The 11,396-nt window shown below is 44.9% G+C and overlaps 1 long non-coding RNA gene across 1 annotated transcript in view; it reads left to right on the plus strand.

Annotated features, from left to right (window-relative positions):
• LOC102370833 overlaps window positions 1–9,453 on the plus strand; it is a 17,225-nt gene extending 7,772 nt beyond the window's left edge. Inside the window, exons 3-4 of the long non-coding RNA XR_325175.2 lie at window positions 8,605–8,733; window positions 9,303–9,453. This is a non-coding gene — a long non-coding RNA (uncharacterized LOC102370833). The remainder of the gene's footprint in view (window positions 1–8,604; window positions 8,734–9,302) is intronic.
• Window positions 9,454–11,396: the final 1,943 nt, after the last annotated feature.

Consider the following 11,396-nt stretch of genomic DNA (forward strand, 5'->3'; position numbering starts at 1 on the left):
GCCCTCTTTCCTGCCTATGCAGGGGGTCGGACTCGATGATCTATTGAGGTCCCTTCTGACCCTAACATCTATGAATCTATGAACTTGGCTAATATTGAACCTAAAATCTTCCTTGCTGCAAATTAAGTCAATTTGCTACGGGTTCTACTCACAGAGCTGAAAAATGATTCTGCCAAACTCTTCTCAAATTTATTAGGCTGTTTCAGCCCCAATGATCCAGCTTCCACTTTGTATTGTGTAAAAGCAGGTACACAAAACAGTTGCTGCATGTCACCTCTGTTGTAATAAGTCCTCCTCCACCCCATCTTAATTCAGTAACATTTGTCTGCCTACCTTTACCCTTTAGCTGCTGGTACACTGTGACCATTCCCCATCACACAGACCAGCACGATCTCTTTGTGCTCCCATATCTTGGTCTGCCTGTTGGGTCTTGTTTTGTGTTTGGCCCCTGCTGCAGAGATTTCGCAATCTGTCTTTTGGCCCCACATGTATGGGCAAAATAGTAATATAAATAAGTTGTATGCTGAAGCAGAGTTAGCATGAGATAAGCTGTTACATCCATACATAAACCCTTGCTGTCTTGCATGCTGTTATTATGGACAAAAACAGTGCAGCCAGTTTGAATCTTCTGTAGGTGAGCACATATGTTGATGCTTGGTTTCAGCCCCACATAACCTCCAAGTCCTGGCATGTCTTTCTGTGTCTGCTTGTTGCATCAAAAGTTATAGCATACCTGTTAAATGATTGCAGAGGGCTGCTTTGGTTGTCCATCGCTCACATTTCATTCACTTATGGAATGCCCTTCATAACAGTAAGCTAGCCACTACTACCGGGGTCTGACAAATCAGTAGCATGTGGAGTTTACTGCTCTCATTGGTTACACTCCCACTCCTCCAGAGTGGTGATATATGTTCATTGTGGCTTGCGCCTGTAAGTCTTCAGAGAGTACCTAGAAACATTTCTAAGGAGGTCAAGAGGAAAATGAAGGGCATCACTGGTAGTAGAAACTATACATTTAGTGACCTGGCCTACAGTTACCTGAGCAACCACTCATAATAGCATCTCGATAGACTTTGATGCTAAAGGAACATTCTCTTTGGAAAATCTTGTTTGCTTGTTGTTGTGGTAGGGACCTATCTTTGCTTTGTTTCCTGTTGAGCATTATCACTCTAGCAGTTATGTCAGCCTGGAATGGGTGAAATGAACCCATTGCGAGGAAAAAATGTCATGATCTTACAGGTACAGATACTGATCAGGTGTCCACCTGGTCAACCCTGAAGTCTTTTGTTGGTAAGATGCTGAGTTTAATAGAGTAGAAGGAATCATGTTTTCTATTTGCTCTGAGTTCAAAATCCTCTTCAGTTCTGGAACCATACAAAGAAAACATTCTTGTCCGTGTCAACTGAAGCCCTTCAGCTTTCAATAAGGCATTTTAAAACAGCTTTCTTTTGGGGAAAAAAATTGACAAGGAACACACTGCCACTTTCTCACTTGTTTTAATCAAAACCTGCCTTTTTTGACTCCAGAAATAGTTTCCAGCAGAGCCCAGTGAAATAACCATGAAGATAAATCATCTTGTAGCTTTTAGACCCCATGCCTAAGTGTGAGCATACTTCTAATCACACTGTTAGCCTTGTTGATCTTAATGGGCTTTTTTCCTATGTAAACTTGCTCCTGTACATTAGGGTCTTGCAGGCTTGGGCTGTGCTTTTGTGATGCTTGCTGAGAGTCTTACCCAAAGTTGGATCAATAGGTTTTTTACTTACATTAATATTCAAATCTAATTAATCTTTAATTAACTGAAGTCTAAATCAGAAGGAAAACTTTCCGGTCACACCAGCATGACACCCTTCCTTCTGGACCACACTTACTCAGGTATAATGGTCCCTTCCCGGAAGACTCTGATTCCCTTTCTAAGTGACATTAGCTAGACTAAAAAAAGTTCTCTTATAATATCAGCAAAAAAATGGATCAGCAAAGGGATTTATTTCACCATTCTACCTATATTGATTTAGATTTTCAACTTGAGTTTTACTGAGAACCTTTCCTGTATGGACAAAGCCTTGAACTGATTTGGCTTCTGAAGTGTGTAGGACTAGCTTGACAACTAAGCTCTCTAGTCTAGGGCACAGTAGGCGTCTCTTCATGTCTCTTACAATGTCTACTTAAGAAATATTGTTGAGGAAGAATAAAGGATTTTGCAGCACACTAATATAGGCACCAATTATGTTAGTATTCCATTTGTGCTAACGAAGTAATCTGGGTGTTTGACAAGAAAACAACATGCCCAGTAAGACCGAGAGAGACTTAATTTTGTACGTTAATGCAGACCTTTCCAATCGTCTCATAGATTTCATAGACATTAGGGCTGGAAGGGACCTCGGACGATCATCGAGTCCAGCCTCCCGCCCAAAGGGCAGGAAGTCAGCTGGGGTCATAGTATCTCAGCAAGATAAGCATCCAATTTACTCTTGAAGGTGTTCAATGTAGGTGCTTGAACCACCTCCTGTGGCAGGCTATTCCAACCCTTGGGGACTCGGACAGTAAAGAAATTCTTCCTTATGTCCAGCCTGAATCGGTCTTGCAGTAGTTTGTAACCGTTCGACCTCGTCATCCCTTGGGGTGCTCTGGTGAACAAACGTTCCCCCAGATACTGGTGGTCTCCTTTTACTTTTCCTTAGTATGACTTTCTGTGCATGTAGTCTGGTCTAAGAGTACATGTTTTACTCTAAACTCTCCATTAGCTTCAAGAGAGAACAAGCAGAAGTAAGTTTCCAAAAGAGGGCTCTATGTTCAGGTGTCTTCATTAAGTCAGAGTTCTTAAAAAAGCACCGAAAATCAAGGTGTTGGTCTTGTAATGACATAAAATGCAATAACCTGTTACATTAGCTAAGCAGTGTTTTTGTTACTTAGCTAGGACTAATTATTTTGACAGTTGGTGGTAAAAGGAAGTCAAGGGAAGGAAGAAGAAAATACCTCATTCTCACCCTGTGTTTCATTATGTCTGGAAAGGGTTATCTGCATTGTAGCGATGGGGAAATCAAGTGAAACCACCCAGGTCACTCATTAGGCTAGTAGTGAAATTGGAGGTGGATGCTGGGTTTCCAGAGTCCCAGTCTAATAGGGCATTAGGCCACTCTTTTTCTGAGATTGTCCAACAAGTTTTTTTTGTGGTGACAACTAACAAGGAGATTGTTGGCCTTTGGAAATAGATTCCTCAACAGGGCTAATGAAATGGGTGGAATCTCACTCAGAGAGATGTGTAATAGCCCCTAATCCTCTTTGCCAGGGGCGGGCAAATATTTTGGGTGGAGGGCCGCTTACTAAGTTTTGGCAAGCTGTTGAGGGCCACATTTCCCCTCCGGCGCAGGGAAGCAGGAACAGCCCCACAGTCCCAGGCCAGAAGCCTCTACTAGGCAGGGGCTTCTGGGTTCTGCTGCTGGCTTCCCCTGGGTGCTACTGCCCCTGGCTCCTGTCATCTTTGACAGGCAGCCAAGAGCAAATAAATATTAATTCTCTAATTTTTGGGGGGCCCCACAGGCTAGATAGAATGGCCTGGCAGGCCAGATCTGGTCCTTGGGCCATATTTTGCCCACCCCTGCTCTTTGCTGTTATCTCTCGTTCCTAAATGTCATGTGGATTTCTCTTGGTCCCCAGCGACTTTTTGGCTTTGTTTCGAAACCTTCACTGCTGTGCAGCTGTGGAGCAGTAGAGTGTAGCAGAGGTTTGAGCTCTTGTTAAGAGCTGGAGCTTCTTAGAAGCATCTTAGATTGAAGCTGTTTTGGTCTCTTCTGATCTGCTGGTGCTGTTTTCATCTCTCTGGACATGTAATCCCTGACGCTTTTACTTCAAGCTCTTCTAGAAATACCCAGACATTAAACTTTCTGAGCTGCCTTTTTTAAATGCTTTAATATACGATCCCACAATGCACAAAGGAAGATACTGATGCTAATGATAGGGTTGTGCTCTGAAATCTTAACAGGCTGAAGTAATACTCCCTGCCTTGACAATGAGTCCAGGAACATCTTCCAGCTGTTGTTACAGCTGATCAGACCACCATGGATTCAGGGCTGAATTCAGGCCTGCTATCTACCAGTACAGCTGTATTGACTCCTGTGAAGCAGCTCCTGTTTATACTGGGATTGGATTTAGCTCTTAGAATTAACTTTGCACATGAAAGGTAAAACCTACCGTTCTAAAAACTGGCACAAAACCCATGTGCTCTGTGTGCAGAATTTGAATAATGTGTGGGTGAGTTCACAGCCAGACCTTTCTCCTTCAAGCCATTTTAAATCCCCATGCTTTTGTTGGGAGTGTACTCTGTGACTCAGGGAGTTTGCAACGATTGACTTTCCCATTCATCGCCTTGCATCGCTGGGAGAAACATCCTTATCCTCCTGAAGTATGGTCTCCAGCAAGCCAAAGGGTATTGATCTAAATCTTTCACAGCAGGTGAAATATTGTTATTCTCTGAATGTAGAGAAAGGACTTGCCTATTGCAGGCCTGGGGACTCTTGCATCTGTCTTCAGAATTACTCCTGTCTTCAGAGGTTTCCTCACAGCATTGGCAGGCAGTGCCATAACCTAGGCATAAACTCTCTCTGCTGTGACTAGCACTTATCTCTTTGCAAAATATCAGGCAAAAAGACCGTCTGAAATCAAATGACTTAATAGAATATAAAAATGACTGTCAGGGCTGGAAAACATATTGGGCTGAAGGTTGATTTCATTGACCCAAGGGAACCCTGGAGGAATTTTGTGAAAATACAAGGTTTCCCCCCCAGTTCCTACCAATTTCTTCAGGATTATGGGAACAAAGAGGTATTCAGTGTCTGTCTCCTACAACACACAAGCCAGGGATAAACAAAAGCAACACATCTGACCAGTTGTGCATCCACGAGTAAAAAAAAATCCTTTCCTGACCTCTATTGATAATGTGTAGAGAGTTGCAGTCCTTTAAGATTTTTTTTTTTCTTTTGAGGGGGTGGGAGCATGGTGGGAGTAGTGGTAAATTATACAGACCAGTGCCTTGGAAATATTTAATTTTAGCAGACACTGCCTTGCATCTTCTTGTGTCACAGGCAGGGCACTTCCTGTTCTACCCACATCACCATATAAGATGGATGTACTGTTCTGTCTCTCTCCAAATTCAGCATCAAAACTTCTCCAGAATATTTTTCTCTCCGGTAGCTACATCAAGTTTGTAATTTGAATAGTTTGTCTCTAGCAGTAGACACATCCTTGACCTAGGCTTTCCCTCCCAATTCTAATATAATAAAAGGCCTAGTCTGTCTGTCTGTGTGTCTGTCTGTAACACTTTTGGGCAACTGTGCACGCGCCACCCAGAGGATGGGCATCAATTCGCTGCATGGCCCAAGTTTGAGCTGCTGCTAGGAAGTTTGTGGGGGTGGCCTGAGGGCGAAGAGGAAGGGGATCATGGCAGGGAGGTAGAGAGGCAGATACGGAGCAGGGGTGGGGAGGAGGTAGAGCAGGGCCAGACCCGGAGCGGCCAGGGGTGAGGAGCAGGGCTGGACATACAGCAGTGGGGGTGGGGGGCTGAAGCGGGGCCGGAAGCGGGGCTCTGTCCCTACCTGTCATTCTTAATGGGCAATTTCCACATCTGAATGAGCAATTTGTATACATCTAAAAAAACTGGACATATACAAGTCAGCGGGAGCAGATGATCTTCATCCACGAGTGCTGAAGGAGCTGGCCGAAGTCATTGCGGAACCCCTGGCGAAATTCTTCCACAATTCGTGGCACTCTGGAGAAGGCCTTGAGGACTGGAAGAGGGCCAATGTTGTGCCCATCCACAAGAAGGGCAGGAGGGAGGACCCAGGTAACTATAGGTCAATCAACTTAACTTCCATCCTAGGGAAAATCCTAGAAAAGTTCATCAAGAAGTCTGTCTGCGATAAGCTTGCAGAAGGTAAGATTCTGAATGACAGCCAGCATGGCTTCTTCATAGGCAGGTCTTGCCTTACCAACCTCATCTCCTTTTATGACCAGGTAACTCACCACCTGGGCACTAGAGAGCAGGTTGACACTGTATACCTTGACTTCCAAAAGGCCTTTGATCTAGTATCCCACAATGTCCTCATGAGAAAATTGGAAGATTGTAAGCTTAAATCCAAGACAATCAGGTGGGTGAGAAACTGGCTGCAGGATAGGACCCAGAGAGTCATAGTGAATGGATCTGTATCATCATGGCAAGAAGTGAGCAGCAGTGTCCCGCAGGGTTCGGTGCTTGGTCCAGTACTTTTCAACATCTTTATTAACAATTTGGATGCGGGGGTAAAGAGCTCACTGGCCAAGTTCACAGATGACACCAAGTTATGGGGAAGTGTGGTCACAATTGAAGATAGGGTACAGATACGGGTGGACCTAGACCAGCTGGCAAGTTGGGTGGATTGGAACCAGATGAAGTTCAATGTTGAGAAATGTAAAGTGCTCCACCTTGGGATGAGCAACCCCCAACACCCCTACAGGCTTGGCAGCACCAAACCGACTAGCACCACAAATGAAAGGGACCTGGGGGTAATAATAGACCACAGTATGAATATGAGCCGGCAGTGTGATGCTGTAGGCAGTAGGGCAAATAATACTCTGGCATGCATCAATTGATGCATCTCCAGCAAAACCAAGCAAGTGATTCTTCCACTCAGCTCAGCACCGGTGAGACCGCAGCTGGAGTACTGCATCCAGCTCTGGGCACTGCACTTTAACAAGGATGTGGACACGCTTGAGAGAGTCCAAAGAAGAGCCACCCATGTGGTCAGAGTCTTACATGGCAAGCCATATGAGGAAAGGCTGAGGGATCTGGGACTCTTCAGCCTGAGGAAAAGAAGGCCAAAAGGGGACCTGGTAGCTGCTTACCGCTACACTAGGGGAGTACATCAAGGGCTTGGTGAGCAGCTGTTCACCAGGGCACCCTTGGGGGAAAACCAGGAGTAATGGCCACTAACTCCTGGAAGATCAATTCAGGCTCAACATTAGGAAAAACTTCTTCACTGTCAGGATGTCCAGACTGTGGAATAAGCTCCCTCCAGAGATGGTGCAATCACCTACCCTGGAAATCTTCAAGAGGAGACTGGACAGTCACCTTGCTGGAGTTACTTGATGCCCAGTTATCTTTCCTGCTTGGTGCAGGGGGCTGGACCTGAAGATCTTCTAAGGTCCCTTCTGGCCTTACAATCTATTAATCTTTGGCTTCCCCCATTATTTGCCTGTGTATGTTAATTTTGAATCTCTGTTTTTAGTCCAGCATTCATTTTTATTGTGGCTCTTTGGGTCATCTTTGAACAATGGCTAGTCTCCAATAACTCCTGTTGCTTGAAATCCACTGTGCCCTGACCATCCTACTGACAACTTTTAGGCTTTGACCAACTGCACCTATTGTGTTTTAACTGCAATTTATTGTCTGGTGTCATATTCGGCTTACACCAAACAAACATGACCAGATCCTGATTTGCCATTACCTAGGCAATAGTCTGTTTTTATAGGTCAGTGGCTTCCCTGTTCTCTGTGATTGCTTCAGAGCATGTTTCCAGCTGATTCTGGTGGACCTGTAGCTTAAAGGTCTCCATGCTAACAATATTAAAGGGAGGATGGTTTGATGGTTAAAGTTCTGGGTGTGCAGGGAAGGTTCCTAGTCCTAGCTCCGATTCAGACCCCCTGTGGGACTTTGGCCAAGCTCATTACGAATCTCAATCTGCCTGCAGTGCTCCTACTAATACGCAACCTAAACTTTCTCTGGTGCTGGAGAACATTGTGGTGAGACGTGCTGTGCCTGAAAGTAGAGCAGCCCCTTTTTGTAGTGCTATGCATGTACCCATAAGCTCTCCCTCTTGATGGGGTGGCACGCATGTGCCACTAATCTAATTGTGTCTAACTTTTCCATCTGGAAACTGGGCCTTTTTCTATATTTGCTTTTTCACTTGCACAGCACAGAGCTCATTATCTACATACAGGACCTAGCACCATCTGACCCCAGTCTTTATCCACTACTGAAATGCAGTTAACTGGGCTGATAATGGACATAATTTTGCAGAGCCTTCCTCCTGCCTGGGGTTCTTTGCAGGGTTGCATGCAGTCACAGTAACCAGGAAGAGAGGTGGGTTTTGAATCTGCATTTTGATGGGGTAGGCAGAGAATTGGCGCAGTGGGGAGAGGTCAGCAAGGCTGCTCCAGGGAACTGGAAATGCATCAGTAAAGATTGCTGTAAAAGCAAGGAAAGAAAAGCAAAAAGAGTCAAAGTAGCTCAGTAAGGATCTTTTCAAATTGGTGGGCAGTTCCACAGTAGCAAGTGTACTTATGAAACAGCCCCTTCAAATCTGTGTGAACATGAACAACTGTACGCATCACATCGTATTCAGGCAGAAGAATGTAGCTGTATTCAGGGGGATGGTTAGTGACAACGTATCTGCTTCAGCGGCTTGAATATGATGCCCTAAGGCATGTGTGAGTAAGTGTGACTCTACTTCCAGGTTTGCGGCTGCTCTGAAGATGAAACAATCCCTCTTGGTCATGCTGTTCTGTTCCTCTTGTGTGTATGTGTGTGAACTGAATTGCAATGGATTTTTATTTTTGCTACCTTTCCTTCAGCGTGATGCAGCAAACAGGGCCTGGATTGAAGTAACCAATTTTAATGAAATCTGATTTGCAAGGGGATGTATCTGATCATATCCTCCATCATCAACGGCTGCCCTCTAATTGTATCTTATACAAAAGAAGGTTGGTGTTTGTTTCTTGGGGGGTTTTTTTGAGAAATAACATTGCAATTAAATGCTAAGTGTGTTTCTGCCTACCTAGCACAGAGCGACTGCCTCAAAACCTCGAAATGCAGCTCTGATTTTAGGAAAGTATTAATTTTTTTAAAAGAAATAAATAAATCCACATCCTTAGCAGAGCACCATATAATTCGGTACAATAATGGGAGCCAATTGTATTTAACATGCACAAAGTTGCATTATGCTGCTGTGTCTTGGCCATGACCTAGGCAGCTGGGTTTCATTGTGCCAGGCACTATAGGCACTCATAGTAAGAGAGTCGCTGCCCCAAAGAGCTTCCTGATAGGGCAGCACAGACCAAGGGCAGGACAGGAAACTGAGGGAAGCCGGGGGACTGCTGCTTTCCAAAGGTCACAGGGCAGCCCAGTAGCAAATAGAAATAGGTGCCAAGTCTCCTGACTGCCCCAGTCCCAGACTCTCGTCACTGAGCCAAACTGCCCCTCCAGCTGTGTTTGTACTAAATATATCTTCACCCTGTCCTAACAGATAATTACTTGCCAATCTATACACCAGGTCACAGCACTCTCCTCTGCCCTGCTTGTTACCTGTACTACCTGCTCCAGCTTCTGCTTGGTAGGGCATATTCTTGCAGCATCAGCTCTGCTGCATTTGAAGGTGTGGAGACCTTTCTACTGAGAAGCTGACTTTTCCAAGCCTCCGAAACTCTCTGCTGCATATTCGTGTGTGGTTTGGAAACTGTGGATTACTGAGACCACATATCTTCTGCTTGGGGATTTAAAAGCTGAACTGGCCACAGAAATGGTTTAACTTCTCCATCAGTTTGTGCTGCGCATGATGCACGTAGCCAGAAAATCGGATGGGCTCCGGGAAGTCGGCTCATGAGGCACTATAAGTTTTTGTGGCTGAATGACAAATGAAGGGCTCCAGTGTTCCTGCAAGCTCAGAGAATGAAACGGACTCTTTTATGCACAAGAAAACTAAGCCATTTGGCAAGTATCCTCTTAAACTGAGGGGCCCAATACTGATTCAACCATTCCTCTTTCCTCCTGCCCCTGGAAGGAGAGACTGCTCCCCATCTCCACAGACTCACTCTCCCACCAGATCTAGAGAATAGCTATTACTGCTTTGATGATGACCCATATTATTAGTTTGTATCGCAGTAGTGTTGAAGGACTCAGATGGGGCCTGGGCACTGTATAAACCAGTAGTAATGGGATCTCTGTTGGGTTGTCCCTGTTGCTTAAAGAGACAGGGCAGAAGCAGCATTATAGGAGTTACTTCTCATGGGACCTGACTGGGTTCAAGCTGTCATGGTTCTCTCTGGGGTTACTATTCACTGCTAGTTACATACCCAAAAAGGGTTTCTCAGAACAAGGTATTGCTTTCCAACACTGTCTTTAGGTAATGCATAGCTGCATTAACTAGTTTATCCAGACACTTCCCATTTCAGAGGTCCACTCCACTTCCCTTCAATGTATGTCTATCTATGTCTCTGTTCCTATCAAGGGCAGGCCTTTTTTTTACTCACCACACTCTCTGTTAGCTCCAACTCTCTCAAACACGGCCAGTACAATGCAGCCCATGACCTGCTGTCAGGAATAGACTTCTCAGAACAGGGTCAAGCTACTTGGGTTTTTTAAGTACTAGTAAAAGGGCAATCAGTAATGTGTCTTCTTTCCTGCATACATGCTGCAGATGAATTAATCCCTGATGGTTTTATTGCTGCTAACAATAGGACACCAATTATTCATGAAATATTGCAGACGGCACCAACTTTCCTGATACCGATGTTGAAGAATTCTTTTTAAAGATCCATAAGTAGTGCCTGCTTTCTCTCTCAAATGACTCGAGCCTCTAGCCAAGCCAGTGTTGAAAGAAATGAGATCTTGGGCACCCTGTTGTTCTTTCAAGTACAGTAGGGAAAAGTTTGGTAGGAAGAGGCAGTAATTTATCTCTAATCCCGAAGACTGGATTTTCTTCCAGTTCATACTATGTCAGGGAAATAAAAGGGCAGCAGTTGCTATACTAATGGTAACTTCTGCCTCCTTGTTGCATGTACAGTGCCTCAATGTGCTATCATATCATGGTTGAAATAATGTAGAACACTTCTCTGTTTTTCAGTTGTCCTTAATGAAGTGAAAATAGGGGTGTTGTCTGTCCCTAGCTTAGGTGACTCGAGCCAGACTGGGAGCAGAGATCTTGCCCTCCTGGGGTCAAGCTAAAATGGACAGCCTGCGATGCAGGCTAGAGAGGTAGAGTGACCATTTCAAAAGAATCCTGACATCATGCTGGTGTGAAACAGCACATCAGGAGCTGGGTGGGGACGGCTATCCATCTTTGACAAGGGTGAATGGCAGCTCTGGGACTCTCTGTTCACTGGGAATGACTGAAAACTATTCATCAGAGGGCTGGAGTGCAGCAGTTACTGCATCCCAAAAGCACAGCACTGCAACAATGGAAGGTGGACTCGGGTCCATCAGTGGACTCTCGCTTGGCCCTCTGAACACTAACATCTAGCAGGTTCTGTACCAGTTTGCAAGTGCATGCTGGCTTCTTTGGGAAGGCCGCCTGCATTACTGCAGCTACTTCTGGGTTGCATTACTTCCATCTATGCTTGAAGTCCTTGGAAATACAGCTACTTTGGAT

Source organism: Alligator sinensis, unplaced genomic scaffold (assembly GCF_000455745.1).
Source record: "Alligator sinensis unplaced genomic scaffold, ASM45574v1 scaffold804_1, whole genome shotgun sequence".
Classification (NCBI taxonomy): Eukaryota; Metazoa; Chordata; order Crocodylia; family Alligatoridae; genus Alligator; species Alligator sinensis.